Source organism: Melospiza georgiana, chromosome 5, assembly GCF_028018845.1.
Source record: "Melospiza georgiana isolate bMelGeo1 chromosome 5, bMelGeo1.pri, whole genome shotgun sequence".
NCBI lineage: Eukaryota > Metazoa > Chordata > Aves > Passeriformes > Passerellidae > Melospiza > Melospiza georgiana.
In genome coordinates, this window is record NC_080434.1 from 18,206,373 (window position 1) to 18,221,680 (window position 15,308).

The 15,308-nt window shown below is 46.2% G+C and overlaps 1 protein-coding gene across 4 annotated transcripts in view; it reads right to left on the reverse strand.

Moving 5' to 3' along the window:
- Positions 1–15,308, reverse strand: part of LEF1 (lymphoid enhancer binding factor 1) — a 71,480-nt gene that overhangs the window by 31,388 nt on the left and 24,784 nt on the right. The window lies entirely within an intron of this gene.

Consider the following 15,308-nt stretch of genomic DNA (forward strand, 5'->3'; position numbering starts at 1 on the left):
ATCAAGGAGAACTCAAAGCGCTACAAACGCCCACAAAGGTCCTGAAAGGGGTGCCATAAGGTGATGTCCTTGCAGGGCAAGATGCACACTTCCCACCAGCACTTCCTAGAGCTCAGAGGCACATGGGAGGAGGCAGGCAACATGACAGAAGGATGCTGTCCAAAATTACTCCCTAAGATCAAGGTTGCAAGACAACAGAACTCCTCAATCCCAATGAAATCCTGCATTATTAATGCTGCTTAAAACTCAAGTTGCTTTTTCCACAGTGAGACGAGCCACAGTGATGATGCCAGCATGTAACAGGAACTCCTCATTTGTGCCCTGCCACTCTACCTTGCCCCTTAGCACAAAAAAATTATAGAACAAACAGGCTTTTAATAAAACCCCCCCCAAAAAATAAAGCTATCCTTCAGACAGACACACTGACAGCAAGGACAGCCTGTCAAACATAAGGAATTAAAAAAGAAAAAGAATTTAAGAGGCGAATGAAATTAATTTTCATTGAGTTCACTATTGAAATTCTGGCACAAAGCAGACATTAAGACATAGCTCCATGCACAAGTCCATGATTTTTCTGGACTTCTGGAAGCAGATGGGTTATTAAATGGACAACTCAATTTATTGTTAAGGCTGGTAGGAGTAGAGGAAAGGAAGCAAACGGGAACCAGTGCAGCATTTTTTCCTTTCCTTGTTTCCAGAGCACCACCTTAAGGAACTTGCATTAGCAGGCAGTATCTTCTTAATGTCTGACCTATCCCTCCAGTCATATAGCTCAGAATCTGGTGCCATGAATTTTTGCTAAATTATGCTATCCTTGCTCTCCTCTTAATTTTACGGTTTTCAACACAGATTTGCTTTCCTGTGGGAAAGAGATAAGAACCTGAGGATTTTAATTTAAGCTTCGGCCTTGTCTTATATTTTGCAAGATGGAGAGAGAAAGCAGCGCTAGTAGGTGTTTTAAAGCCAACAAGCATTAGGTCCATTTTTGTGACCAAATAATAAAAGCAATATGAATTCTCAATAATATCTATGAGTTGAGTTGTAAAGGGGATAGCTCAGACTGCTATTCATCTTCCCCATCCGTATAAATTCCACAAAAAACAGATGCCAACAAATTTCAGACGATTTACAAATCGGGCCTCAGTCTTTAGCTATGAGAGTCATGGGCCAGCCCACCATTCAGCCATTACTTTATCAACAATAAACTGTATATTATGAATAAAGATAAGCAATAGATGTATTTAGGTCACACACACACACAGCTGCTAATCAGCATTAATTTCTCAAAATTTAGTAATTAACATTTTGTATTGTACTGGATGTAATTGTCATGCATGCCCCTGGTATCAGGGTTCCTTGCTTTCAGAAATCACCCATTTATACTTGGAGCATGCCAATCCCTGTACCCCCTCGCTCTCCAGCATCCTGCAGATTTTATTTTATTTTCTAATTCTCGGCACCTTATCCCCTAAGCCCATGGCAGCGGCTTTCAACGGGCGAAGGAACCGTGAGAAGTCGGGAGAAAAGCAAACCGCTTGTCAGCGGGCTTAAAATTAACATATAAACGGGCCATATCTCCATTAAGAGCATTTGGGGGTCTGCAGAGCCAGAAATTGGGAGGGGAAAAAAAGAACAATAAAAATAGCAATAATGCAAAGCTTCCAGCCTGCCTGCCCCACACTGCTTTGGGAAGACCCAGGGATCTCTGGCAGCTAAATCCTGCTGGTCGCCCCAGCAAGACAATAGACGGGGGCTCACAGGGCACAGGCTGAGCCTCTCTGAGATGGCCACAGTGACCAACAGCAGGAGGACACACAGGGTGACACATGCACGATGAAACCAGGAGGAGAAAGGCCTGATGACGTATTTTCCAAAAGCTCTATGGACTTGAAATGGTTCTGCCATGGCACCTGCCCTACAAGGCAACCCAGACGGGTTATGTGGGCCTTCCTCACAGAGAGGGTTCAGGGCAGGAGACCAAGACCTCATATGCAGACCCCTGAATGCCCCTCTTGCCACCCTCTCAACCCTCCTATCCCCTGCAGTAAGGGATTGGCCCCAGGCACCCCATCCAGGCCATGGACACTGCCCTGCACCCTTTCCCCTGGGGACACCTGGACTGGGGATGTTGCCAAAGCCCCTTCCACCATCTACTGCTCCCAGCGGGCACTACTGCTTTCCAGGGCTGTGAATCACGGCCAAATCCTACCTCACACTGAGGTACAAAATTGTGCTGATGAGGCTGCTTCTACTGCTTCCCAGTCTTTACCTAGGCTGTCTCTTCCCACAAACATGGCATCCCTACTACATATGTCTCCCCAAGTCCTCCAAAGACAATGCACACAGCTGCAGAAACACTTGAGAGACTGACAGAGATTCAGTCTTGGGCAACAGACCTCCATGCAGGGGGAACTCCATTCCCCATGGCTTGCTGAGCACCTGCTGACCAAGCCCACAACCAGCTCTCCCTGGCACACTGGTGACATTTATATCTAATTCAGTCATGGTCCATAGAGTATCTTTTCTTTTCTCCTCAGCACAGCCTGAAAATCTGCAAAACCCAATCAGTCCACATGCCTTCAACGAGACAATTACATAATTATGCACTGTCCTACATGAGGTTCTTCGGTATTTCAGTACAGAAATTATACTTCATCCACCCATCAAAACATAGCATTTTGGTGCAAATAGGTACTCAAGCAGCTTCTAAAACCACAATAAAGGGAATGAGGATTAAATTTCCATTTCTATTCTCATTTCCAAGACAATCTGGAGAAGCTGAACATTTGTTGAAGCTGCCCCTAGCACAGCTCTAATGCCACATAAATGGTGCATTACCACACCAGTGAAGTTCCATTCTCTTTGCCTAAGGCTCTTCACACGACCTGGAAAGTAAGGGAAATGGGACATACAGCACAGCACAAGATATGCTGTTTGGAAAAAGTAAATTACATAAAAATGAGCACCTGTTTTTTACAGCCTGAAGACCTCCTGTTCTGTTTTAGGACACCTTATCATTCATGTGTTGCCTGTTACAAACACTAAAGGCTAATGGCAAAGGGACAGCCTATTTCTGTTAGCCTAGGGACACACAGCACTCAGCTCAAAGGAACACTCCTGAGTGACTCAGCCTCAGTGGTCTCCTTCTCAAAGACCACATGGCTACCAGGGATCCAGTCCCAGAGCACAGTCTTGCAGCACAGACCACACCAGCATCCTTTGGGAGCTGGCCTCTGTGCAGCCCTCCATGGGGCACTTTTCCTCATCAGCTTGGCCTTCCCAGTCAGTATCTTTTATTTCTCCCAAGCATGTGCTCTCAGGCTGAACTGAGGCAGTGCAGGCAGGGGACAGTCCCCTGAAGGACACAACTGTACTGGAAACAGCAGGAACCAAATTATTTGGCCAGTTAGGGCTAAGATGAAACTGCTATTCAGTTTTATGACTGACCTGAAATAAAACCCCAAAATCCCCAGTACAATGTTGGTGGGCAAAGGGTAAGAGCTTGCAGGGAAGAGGGCCCTGACCCAGCAGTCAGCACTATCCCAGCAGGAGCTTTGCTATGCACCAGACACCTGTTTAAAGCTATTGCTGAGTTAAAGTAACTCAGGAACAGGTCAGCACAACAGCAAGCACTTTCCTTGCAAACAGCAATCACAGTCTGCAAGCGGTAAAGCTTGAACTTAACTCAGGAATTTTGGCCAGGGCAAGGAGCAGAGTGAGAAATCCCCTGGCTGCGACACTGGCACAGCTGCTGCCACATGGTTGGGTGACCCCTGTGAGTGCCCCGCACTGGCAGTGCTGCACCTGCACTCACAGAGCCACTCACCATTTCAGACATGTGCCTGCCCTCTCATCCGAGGAGCACACTGTGAGACAGTTTAGATTAATCTCTGGTGAGTTCACGGTGAAATGCTGTGGCACAAATTCAGTCTGAACCCAGTGAGTTTTCCCTCATTTTTGAAATGCTTCTGAAGAAAAGCAAGAGTCCAGAAAAAAACAAACCTCAAGCCCTGCCCAAACAGCCAGATAATGTTTCACTGAAGGCCCACACCTGTAAGGTATCTTATATGCAACAAGTGTGCAAAAACTATAAAAAGCCTGAGACAGCTACGGCAAAAATGCCTGTAGGTCAGCGCTGGGCGAGGCGGGCAGCTGGGAGCTCCTGCTGGAGCTGGGGCCACCATTTGTTCCAGCTGCTGCACAGAGAAAGATATTAAATTAATGACCCTTCAAAGGACACACATCTACAAAGGAGGTCGCAGGCAGGCAGGGAGCTTGCAGAGAACCATGAGGCAAGCAAGGCTCTGCACACAAGACCCGAGCGTCCCTTGTCAACATCCAAAGAGGTGCTGGGTTGGTTTTTATTTTTCCTCTTTTCTTTAAAAATGAAGTTGCTCCTAAAAAGCCAAAAAAAAGGCCCCAGCCTGTCTACTCTTCCTATTCTGTCAGTAAGTTATGCACTAGTTACAGATACTAGCAGATGGTCTTCTCAATTAAGACTAAAATAAGTCAACAAAAAACACCACAAAAAACAAACCAACTTAAGGATGAATAAATGCATGCATTCCCTTTCACTTCTGAAAGAGGGGGTCATTTGAAGAAACAGCTTCAACTTTTTGACAACAAGCATTAAGTTTAGGGGAAAAACACAACAGATAGCTCCTTAAAAAAGAAACCCACCACCAAAACCTTCCACTACTGTTACTGCAGTACCTCAAAATAAAAGGACTAAATGGTCCTGTTATTGTGAGAGAATTTGAGGCTACCTTGATCTAAAGAGACAAGAAAAAAAATCATCCCTTTTTTACCCTATTCTCATTTCTGGAGCCCTAAAATCCTTTGGCTGAAGGTTTCAGCAAACCCAGAAGACAGCAGTTTCAGCTGTCTGGTCAAAATACCAACAGCCTTTTAATGGCTAAACTAACTCTGTATTTATGCCTTTGCCCATCAGCTGTTGCAATAAAAATGCAAGAGCAAGAAGAATGTTATTTTGGAGCAATGTCAAAACCAGGCCCACGTCTGGGTTCATCATGGACAGGCTGCAGCAAACTACCAGTGGTGGAAAAGGAGGAGGTAACTAGTTATTGGCCAAAACTAGTTACCAGTAGAGGAAACAAGCTCATCAGCACCAGAAGTAATAGCAATCACAATCTGCCACCTCCCTGGGAGCAATTGTACAATCCCTTTTCATTGACAACTTCTCAGAGATGCAGCAAGGTCAATATATAGAGAGCTCAGGTTACTCCCCTGTCCCTAAACCATTGTTCAGAGAAAAGAGTTTTATGTCCAAAGCCAGCTTCTTTCTAGGCTCTTGACAGCAGAGATAATTTTATGCTTAATTTTCAAAACCTTCTCCAATCCTTGGACAGTGCAGTTGGGAAAATGCCAGAATAGCTATGGTGGGGAGTGGCTTGCAGCATTGCTTTTAGTCTCACCTGGAGCTAAAAGGAACAGGGATAGGAAAGCATGCCTGCAGGAACACACTGCTCACAGGAAACAGGGGCTTAGGAATACTGTGATTTATGAAAGACAAATAAAAAAGGTGCAGTCTTTTAACCCTGCTTCACAACTGGGCAGCAGGAGGCCATTTATCTCGCTGACCTTTCATGCTTACCAACAGCAGGGGGGACACCCCAGGGACTCGCCATTTTAAGAAGGTGCAGTGAAAAGCTGCCATCGATGCTGATGTGAAACTTTCAGCTTCACAACTGCTAACACTTACTCAGAACAAAACTAAAATCAAAACCACACATTTCAGGGGGCAGACTGATGGCTTGACGAGGTCAGAAAAAAAGTCCTCCTTTTCCTCATGTACTCTATTCAACTCTTCACCATGGAACTAAGTTGCACTTAGTGCCAGGAGTCAGGAAAGGGGTGAACAAAAAAGTTACCTAAATCAGTTATTGAAAGTTTCCCCATCTCCCAAGGACACACTTCATCATGAACCCAGAGCCGGAGCGTGCCAGGAGCCCTCAGAAGTTGGAGAGAAGTTGCGAGTACATCAGCAGCAGGTAAAGGAGGTACCCAGGATGCTTGCTAGAGCTCCCCATGGTTATCTGGGAGCAGGAAAAGTTTGTGACCTTCTTCCAGTTGCTCACACCACTTTCCTTTTTGGGAAGCCCAGGAGCTGTGTCTGCAATGCACAGGAAAGGCAGCTTCATGGCCAACAGGACCATGGCACAGTCCACAGGCACGAGGATCAGCACCTGAAGCAAAGGGGCGTCACGGCTGAAAGTGCAGGAAGCACTCAAGGATGGGCAAGAGGAACTGGAGAAAACTGCTCTGCCTGAAGGCCAAAGGGTTGATGTGCAAGAAAAAATTCAGTGCAATAGCCAGGGGAGCATTGCACAAGAAAGTGTAAATGTGATTTGACAAAGCCTAGAATAAGGATCTAGCTGGATAGATGGATTATAATCAGTCACTTAGGTTAATTGCAACACTACTGGCTTGTCTACATTTTTGTCTTTTTCCAACTTTTTCATCCCTCCCTCCCCTTCAATCTTGAAATTAATATAGCACAACTGTGATTTTTTTTTTTTCTGAAAAGTTGTAATAAGCATTTGAGTTCCCTCAAGACAGCTTTAAAAACACGGGTGTTGAATATCTGACAGAAACATGCTTTATTTCAAGTGTTCATTAAGCACTGCCATTAAGTAAGTGATTAAAGCACACCCAGTATTAAAATAGCTTGATTAGAAATCCCCTGCTATCTCCATTTGCTTCTCTCCCATGACTTCTTAATTTGTTTGTTCTTGCCTGCTCAGGAAGGCTGTCAGGAGACCTGGAGTGCTGGTGAACCGTGTGGGGAGCCAGGCAGGTCTTGTAAGGCTCTGATCAGGGGAGGACAAGCCAGCTCAATTTCTGCACTGTGAGTTCACATCTAGAGAGATTACACCCAGTTTTACACAGCCCATTGGTTTGGGAAATATCACTGATAGGGCACTTAATTAGCAGAGAAGCCACATGCTCACAGAAAAGACTTTTCCTGTTACAATATTTTGCAATGTCTTATTTCGCTCTCTAAACTCAGCAATGAGTTCTCTTAGATGGAGATCAGCTGCCAGCAAACACTCCACAATTTGACAGCCAATGCTTGTTTTAAGCTCTGATTACTTTTAAGCAAGAAGGTTCTTTAACTTTGGCCATCCTGAACAGCCCATCTTTTTCCTGATGTAAAGACAAGCCCCACACCCAACAAGCAGGAACCTGTATTATCAAATCACACACTCAACCCCAGGAGTCTCTCAGCACCCCCAAAAACCTGGTAAATGGGACTGCTGCCATGGCAAATGCTCTGGATGGTGACGCAGCCATGGGCCTTTACCCCGCACAGTATCCCTTCTTTAGCCTAGTGCATTTTTGTCACATACAAGCAATTCCATCAGCTGGAAGGATGTTTTCCCCATTGTTTCCAGACCTGTCCAGAACACTTTCAGTTCATTAGCAGCTAAAGAGAACAGAGGCCCAGCAATGTTTTAACAAACCCAAGCTTGAGCCCCTGGGTTGCAGAGTTCTGACTTATTACTTGCTTGGACAATAAGGACAATTGTCCTAAGCCACCAGAGAAAGCCCACTGGACATCAGAGGAGCCAGTGCCCAGAGCCCAGCAGCTTGCCAGGGGGGAACAGTGGAATGTGACCAGGGACCCCCAGGGGTTCTGAGTGGGGGGAAGGGGGCTGGAGTCTATCCTGGTGTCACCTCTTGTGCCATCTTCAGCTGTTTCCTGGGGACAAAGCTGCTCTGGTTTCTGTCACCAGAGCTGTCTGCTGAGTTAAGACAAAAACATTAGTTTGTTTTGCTTGCCTCGAGGTTATCAGGATCCCTGCTCACAACAACTTTGGCATTTTCTCCAGCGTACCCAGACCCACAAGATCATGTGCTTCTCTCACAGGCAGAGGGATGTGCTTCAAACCTTCTTCAATGTGTTCAAACCTTGGAAATGGCTCAGTAAAACTCCATCTGCCACATAAGCACACGAGTGCTGTGTGAAAGCAGGTTGTCCCACAACAACCTCTGAAGCCCAGCATTTCTGTTGTGGCAGACAATGTGCGTCACAGGATGGGATGACTTTTCCTCATCAGCCTCCTCAAGTCCCACAGGATACAGTCCCAGGCTCCTGGGGGGAACCAAGAAAAAAATCCATCCTGCACCCTGGTGACAGGAAGATGCCTTTCGGCACTGCACACACAGTGGATCAAAAGTGCTTGAAATAGGACCTCTCTTAAATGTATTTACATTAAGTCTATGTTACAGCCTATCCAACAACATGTGTCATAACAAAGACTATCAGAGGCCCAGAAAACTGAGAAATGGGTCAACTTCTCTCTGAGCTGCAGCTTTCAAGGTGCACTGAATAGAGATGTTCTCGATTGAGAAAATGCAAGAGTATGACATGTATTGGGAAAACATCTTAGCTCTGTCACATAGGAGGTAAGGACAAGGGCTCGACACCTGTCCGAGCACCTGGCACACCTTTACATTTTCAAAACCTCTGTCTACCGTGGCTAAGTCTGCAACTTAGAGGTTGACCAGGCAGCATCTTCTTACTTCTAGCAAAGCAGAGATCACACTGGGCTGGTCAAGCTGACTGATGTTTTTGGAAGTGCCTTTGCCTCATCCACCCTCTAAAAAACTGGGGACAAAAAGAAAAAAATATAGGAATGGATATGATGGTAGAGGAGTGACAAACTTGATGACATCAGTGACTCCTCTCAGCTGGACTTTGCTCCTGGCAAGCCCTGTTCCCCACCACACTGATGCTGCTTGAAGACTCCTGCAAGGAAACCAGTGCCGAGGCCAAACCCCCTCTGGCTCCAAGGTGGCTGCACCAATTAGCCATGAGGTGAGGAGATCCTGCTGCTGGGATTTTAGCTCCTTCAGGGGGCTTTTCTGGCAGCACCGGAGCAGACGTGAGCCCAACATGAAGCGCAGTGCTGACAGCTGAGGCTGCATGCACAGCACTACGGGTGGTGGGGGCAGGCAATGCTGGTGGGATGGATGCTGCATCCCTGCCCTCAGAGGGGGCATCTTCTCCAAATTCGAGGCTCTCAGGCATCACTGACCCTGAGTACGCACTGTAAAAAGTTTTCAAGTAACTTCCTTGAGTCCGGCTAAACCGTATTAACAGATTTATCCAATAACATGCAAATTCAGGTTTTAATGAAAAGTCTTAAGTCCCAGCTCTAAGTGATTTGGACTTTTCTGCTAATGGCATCGGCTAATGACCAAAGATTTAATGCATCAAGTCTTAGCATACATCAGTGCAAACAATATAACCATTTAGTGGAGGCAAAAAGTCATCTCATTAGACATCCATCACTGGATGCGGGCAAGATGGTCCAAAGGCTTAAAATAAAATATTCATTTTTAACTAAAAAAAAAAAAATCCCTAAAAATGTACAAATGATTAGGCCAAAAGAAGCAGTCTGCTAAAGCTTCACTGGGATTGAAAATGCAAACTGCAACGTTTATCTGGAGGTAAAAAGCATTTGCAAGTACTTAATTTCGGCAGCACTGTTCCACAGAAGACAAAACCAATTTTAACAGGAATTAAAGCAATAGGGCCCTCCAGAAACAGGATGTCTCTTAGACAGGTTATTTGAACCATCAGTAGAAGGTCACAACAGGAATTATTTCTCTACCACATTGTGCAAGATGATTTCAGTACAAACAAAAGTGTTGAAAAGCTACTAACTTAATTTTATAGATCATTCCCACGAGGGTTTGTCACATCAATGAGACACAAAAACATGCCCTAAAATTACATTTTTATGTCGCTAAAAATACAAAAATCACAGCAGACAGCTAAGGACGAGCAACAAATGACCCAAACAAGGCATGGGCTCAAAGAAGCAGGGCTGGAAACACTTTTTTTGGCCCAAACCATTGATGCTGAATGTTTCATTTGGACTCTTGAAATAAGGAGGAGCAATAAACCTACCACATAACACAGCTGGATGCTGAGCCACTGACATAAATACTAAATGCTCATTATTTTTAGTCTTGTTTGCCAAATGGCATCTTAAAAGACATAAAAAAATCCAGACTGATGCCTCCCAGCTATGGGCTGATGGTGGGAGATGACTGAGATAAGGGGAGGACTGTAATTACAATAGACCTGTGCAAGCTGCCTGTTTGCAGGTGGAGTGGAAAAAGGATATCCAGATAAGATAGAGCACCCCACTTCTGTGCCCATGTGCATCTCTCCTAGGGCAGCTTAGGAAATGTTTTTCTTCCACTCCCCAAAAAGCAGATGGCAACCTCACAGCAAGCTCTGCCTCCAGACACAGAGGGAAACCAACAAAGGAGCCCCGGAGAGATGCTCCTACATCAGCTTTGGAATTAGATCATCCCCTAACAGCTGCCTATCCCCACAGAAACACACACTTGTGACCCAGGGAGTCCTCAGGACCCTAAGCAAAGCTGTGTCAGGGGAGGTTTAGGTTGGGTTTCAGGAAAAGGTTTTCCACCCAGAGGGTGACTGGGCACTGGGACAGGCTCCCCAGAGAAGTGGTCACAGCAGCAGCCTGACAAGAGTTCAAGAAGTGTTTGGACACAAACTCAGGCATGGTGTGACTCTTGGGGTGTCCTGTGCAGGGCCAGGACTTGGGCTTTGATGATCCTTGTGGGTCCCTTCCAGCTGAGGATATTTTATCATTCTAAGAAAATGCATCTTTCCCTGTGTTGGTGGCATTGGCTATCCTCCAACTCTTCACCAGCCCTGTGCACCACCCATCCCTGCCTCTGCTCCACTGTCCTGTACTCACCCCTGGGAAGCTTCCTGGGCCTCCTGGCCGTGCTTGGCTCATTTAACTGCACGGCACCCTCAGGCTTCCCAAAACCAGGCATTTCCTTCAGCTTTCAGGCCTTACCCATGCAGGTGCATGGCTGTCCTGGGCACTGACCTGCAGACACTCTGGTGGCTGAGGTGGCAACCCATGAGTTGGGGGAGACAGGAAGAAACCTGGGGCTCACCTACTCCCTCTTCTCACCCCACACAACCTGGTCTGTTACAACTAAGCTTCTTCACCCACTTGGCCAGAGGGCTTAAAAAGGGTTGCTGGTATGCACAAGACACGTGATGCCTTTTAAATCCTGCACAGGATATTTCTGCCTGCTGCTAGACTTGAATTTTTTTTTTTTTTTTTTTTTTTTATTCAAGAGCTGCCTTTAAAATTTAAAAATTACTCTTAAAAACAAAAATAATACACCCAGCCCACAACCGAAGTTCTGTGCAGCAGGCATCTATGTCCTCATAAAAGCCCTGGGCTGTGCTTTATAACATGGGTAGAAGTCTAAACATCGTAAAAAAGAGCCTAAATTGCCAGATTGCCCAAGCCTCCAGTAAATCACCCTTCCAGATGGGCTTAGAGCTGCACATAGAGCCCCACTAGTAATAATGGGTCACCCTGCAATTATATTTCAATCCTACTAAACTCAAACAACATTATATGAGAGTTATGCTCGACTGCCTTAAAGAGACACTTCCAAAGTTTACCATCACCCTGTCATTACCAACAGTTTGATTTTTCATTCAATTAGTCTTCCCCTGTGCAATTAACTCCCCCCTCAAAGCATGGCAGGGGCCAGGATGGACAATTTCGTATCATAACTACATCCCTCCTTGCTAGTTTTCACTGCAATAAAGGCTGTGCTTGGGAGAAACACAGTGTGTTAAGAGTCTGCAAAACACCACTAAACAATTTATCAGGCAAAAAAAATAGCTCATGCCAGGAGAGCTTGGGGAAGCACTCAGGCCCTCACCCCCCTCCACTGCTGACAGGGCAAATGGTCAAGAGTGCCACAGATGCCCCAATGCAACTTTTAATCCTTTTCTTTTTGGTGTGGACATACAAGGGATCTGCATGAGACCTGCCCATCCTACAGCGGCTGCCGTGGGGCAGCAAACCCTGGAACTGCTGCAGTGCCCAGTCTGGCTTGGCACTGGGGCTGGGCAAGCTCTGCCAGCAATGCTCCCAGCCAGCAACCCCTCCAGCTGCCACCCAGCAGCAACGTGGGCAAGGCTGGCAAACACATACTGGAGACAATTTTTTATTTGGGTTTCTCTTCCCCCTGCTCCTACCAGACCAGGCAGACTCCTTCCCCATTGTCATCGTTTCAGAGGCAAGGACCAGACCCTCACCTCTCCCCTGCAGAGGGAGCAGAGTTTTTAGCTGGATGATCTGAGGATCATCTGGCAGTCAGGCAGGAGACACAGGCACTCATGCTGCAGGCCCCATAGATGCTGCACACAGACATTTTGAGTTTGCTCCAGAGGCCACACGTTCACAGCCGGCCACACAGTTTACCACGTTTATCTGTAGATGAGGCAAATTTTTACTGCCCCCTTTTTCAAGAAACAGGCTGGGAGACAGATTAAGGGACATTCATTTAAGCCTTTTAATTAAGGAATCAAGTGCTCTGCTCTAAAAAATTAAATTTTTTTCCTATTTATGGCAAAAGTACCTTTTCTGATGGAGAAAAATTATGGCCCCTCTTACTTCTATCCTACAACTAGAATAAGGATACCTTAGCCTCATCTGAAACTGAAAATTACCCCCAATTTCAGGCAGTTAACATAATTCCACCATCTCACTACTCACACTATGAAACAGGCAGAGTCCCCCTTGCCTTTCTCAGAGTTTCAGCATCCATGCCTGAAGACAAAGATGCCAAATACCCTCTGCCAACCAACAAGGACAAGGACCGTCAGCCTCCAGACTGCCAGAGACAGGACCATGAGCCATGGGGTGAATCCCTGTCACCCCTACTCAGGGGATGTACTTCTCCCATGCCACTGAACTAGGACAGATGCAACACTACAGCATTTCGTGTGCAGAAGCAGAGACAGACAGGATTTGCCCATCTCAAACCTCTTCCTTCCCTTCGCCCTCCCAAACCTCCCTGTCCACGCACAAGCAGCTTGTGGGGGAACAACAGCTCAAAGTGAGAAACTGAATGCCCGTCTATCAAACGGAGTCCATCAAAAGTCTATGAAATCAGTGAGAAAACAATATCCTCTCACTGGAAGACACTAGATGATTTCTCATCTGCCCAGGATTTTGGCACTCACCGTTGCTACTAACTGCACAGAACTGGGAGCTGAGAACATGAAGAGAGCAGCCCCTCGGTGCAGCACAGACAGAGCACAGCTTTTATCGGCATTAACTCTCTCGCGCTAAGTCAGAGGAAGGAAATGCCGCCTCCCCCACAACATTATTTTTTTTTAAAAACAACCACCTTTCCTCTTCAGAAGGCCCAGGCCAGGTGTTACATGCTCTCCACATCAAGCTAAGGCTGGGCTGGCTAATCTGTAGGTTCACTCGTTAACAAGATAAAGGACTTCAGTTCGGTGCCACGGCCGGGCTGTGGGAGCTGTGGGCTGGAGCAGCGCTGCCGGCAGGCAGCTGAGTGTCACTCCTGGAGGAATGCCTGACCTTTCCCGGGGCTTTGATCATGCTGGCTCGCAGCGTGAGATAACCAGCCCTTTGCAGAATCCGGAGGTAATAAAAAAAGCAGCTTTGAGGCCTCGTGTTTTTGCAGGGAAATACTTACCTGTGTTCCCAGCACACTGCCCAGTCCCCACCACCGTCCTCCCCAGATTTCAGCCACTTTACAGCCAAACCCCACTGCTGTCAACTAAGGGAATCATGTAAAGCCCTCAGATGAGAGTTTTTAGCCTTGTTTAATTTCTCTTAATTGAAGAGGGTACTTGTGCACTGTTCTTAGGGAAGATACAGAGACTCAAAAAAGAGCAGAGCAATGAAAGTAAGGTCCCCAATTAGTATGTGATTAAGCTGTAAGTAGGATAATAGGAGGAGAAATTTTGTATCTTATACAAACAAGATAGCAAAAGAGATAGATAAAAGCATGGAAGGGGAATAAAGCTTTATCCCCAGTTCCCCTCTCAACACTCAAGCCATACAGAAAGGAGTGGATTTGCTGAGGGTTTTTTGTTCGCTTGTAATTCTTTTAAAGGTGGCTGTCTTTCTCAGGATAGTTCATGGTGGGCAATTTAAACAAGCCAGTGTAGCACCAGGTTAGTAAGGCATGAAATACTTGGAACCCTGGGCTGAATGTGCTGAATTTGTAAGTGATAATTAGATCTGTCTTGAATACTTCCCTTAATGAGTCTACACAAGCACCTCACCCACCCAGTCTGCTTTTGGTTACCAACCTAGAGAAGCTGAATGAGAATGATTTTCTCAGGCTGGGGTGGTTTTTTGTTTTGCTCTGTTTGGGACAGGGCAGCACAGTCTCTGAAGTGGGAGCTACAATTCCTTGATGCACTCTGCAGGCTGTAGATGAGGCACAGGGCTTGCGCTGCAGCACTCCTCAGCTGCAAGCAGGCTGATGCCAAACCGAGCAGACCTGGATAAGTTACCCCTCTGGGGGGGAAAAAAGTTGTACTCAGCTACACTGTCTTCCTCACGGGGTTAACTATGTAGATTTCTGATGCAAATTTTACTTTAGGGCAGGCTTTATGGTATTAAGAGTCTCTTTTTCAGCCTTCTGAAATTTCATATGTATACATGCTAGAGCTCTCTCATCTCTCTTAATTGGGTTTTGTGGAATTTCAAGGCCCGGGGGCCAAGAGGGGAGGGCTGCTGATTAAAGCACGCCATGCAAAAGTGGATGCAGAAGTGTTGCACAGTAACAGGAGTAAAACAACTCCTCTGAGCTACCTGCCTCCACGTGCAAACCCCATCTGCCACTCAGGAGGAATCCCATCTTTTGTCCTGGTCTTCCTGAAGGTGCAAGGATGGCTCCTGCCCTCTGCAACGGGCACTGGAGGGAGGATGTTCAGCCCTGCTTCGCTGGATGTGCAAATCAATTTCAGAGGTTTACAGGCAGCTACATTTGTTTATTTCACTGGAAATAAACCTGTGTGCCTGTGTTCCTCACTGCAGACCCAAATGGGCCTTCTTCCCACAGCCCTAACCATGACTTACACACTTCAGGACCATTAAGGAGGAATTAAAGGGTATTTAATTTCCCTTTATCCGTTTTCATAACCCAGCATATACATGTATGTCAGAATTTGTTAGGTTGTGAGGTCTGAACTGATGAGATGACATGTGTCTGTGTCCCCACAATGAGGACACAGAAAACACCCGTTCCTGCATTTGGCCAAACTGTATTTCTCCACATACAGGGATTCAGTCCAGGAGCCTGCTTGCAGCAGCTAAATACAGATATTCACACACCCATTATAAATGCAGTCTAGTTTCATTTTTAACCCACAGGAGGGTGTGGAGGGAGAAGACATCAAAGCATGGACACAGGCTACCCTGGCATTCTGGATGTGC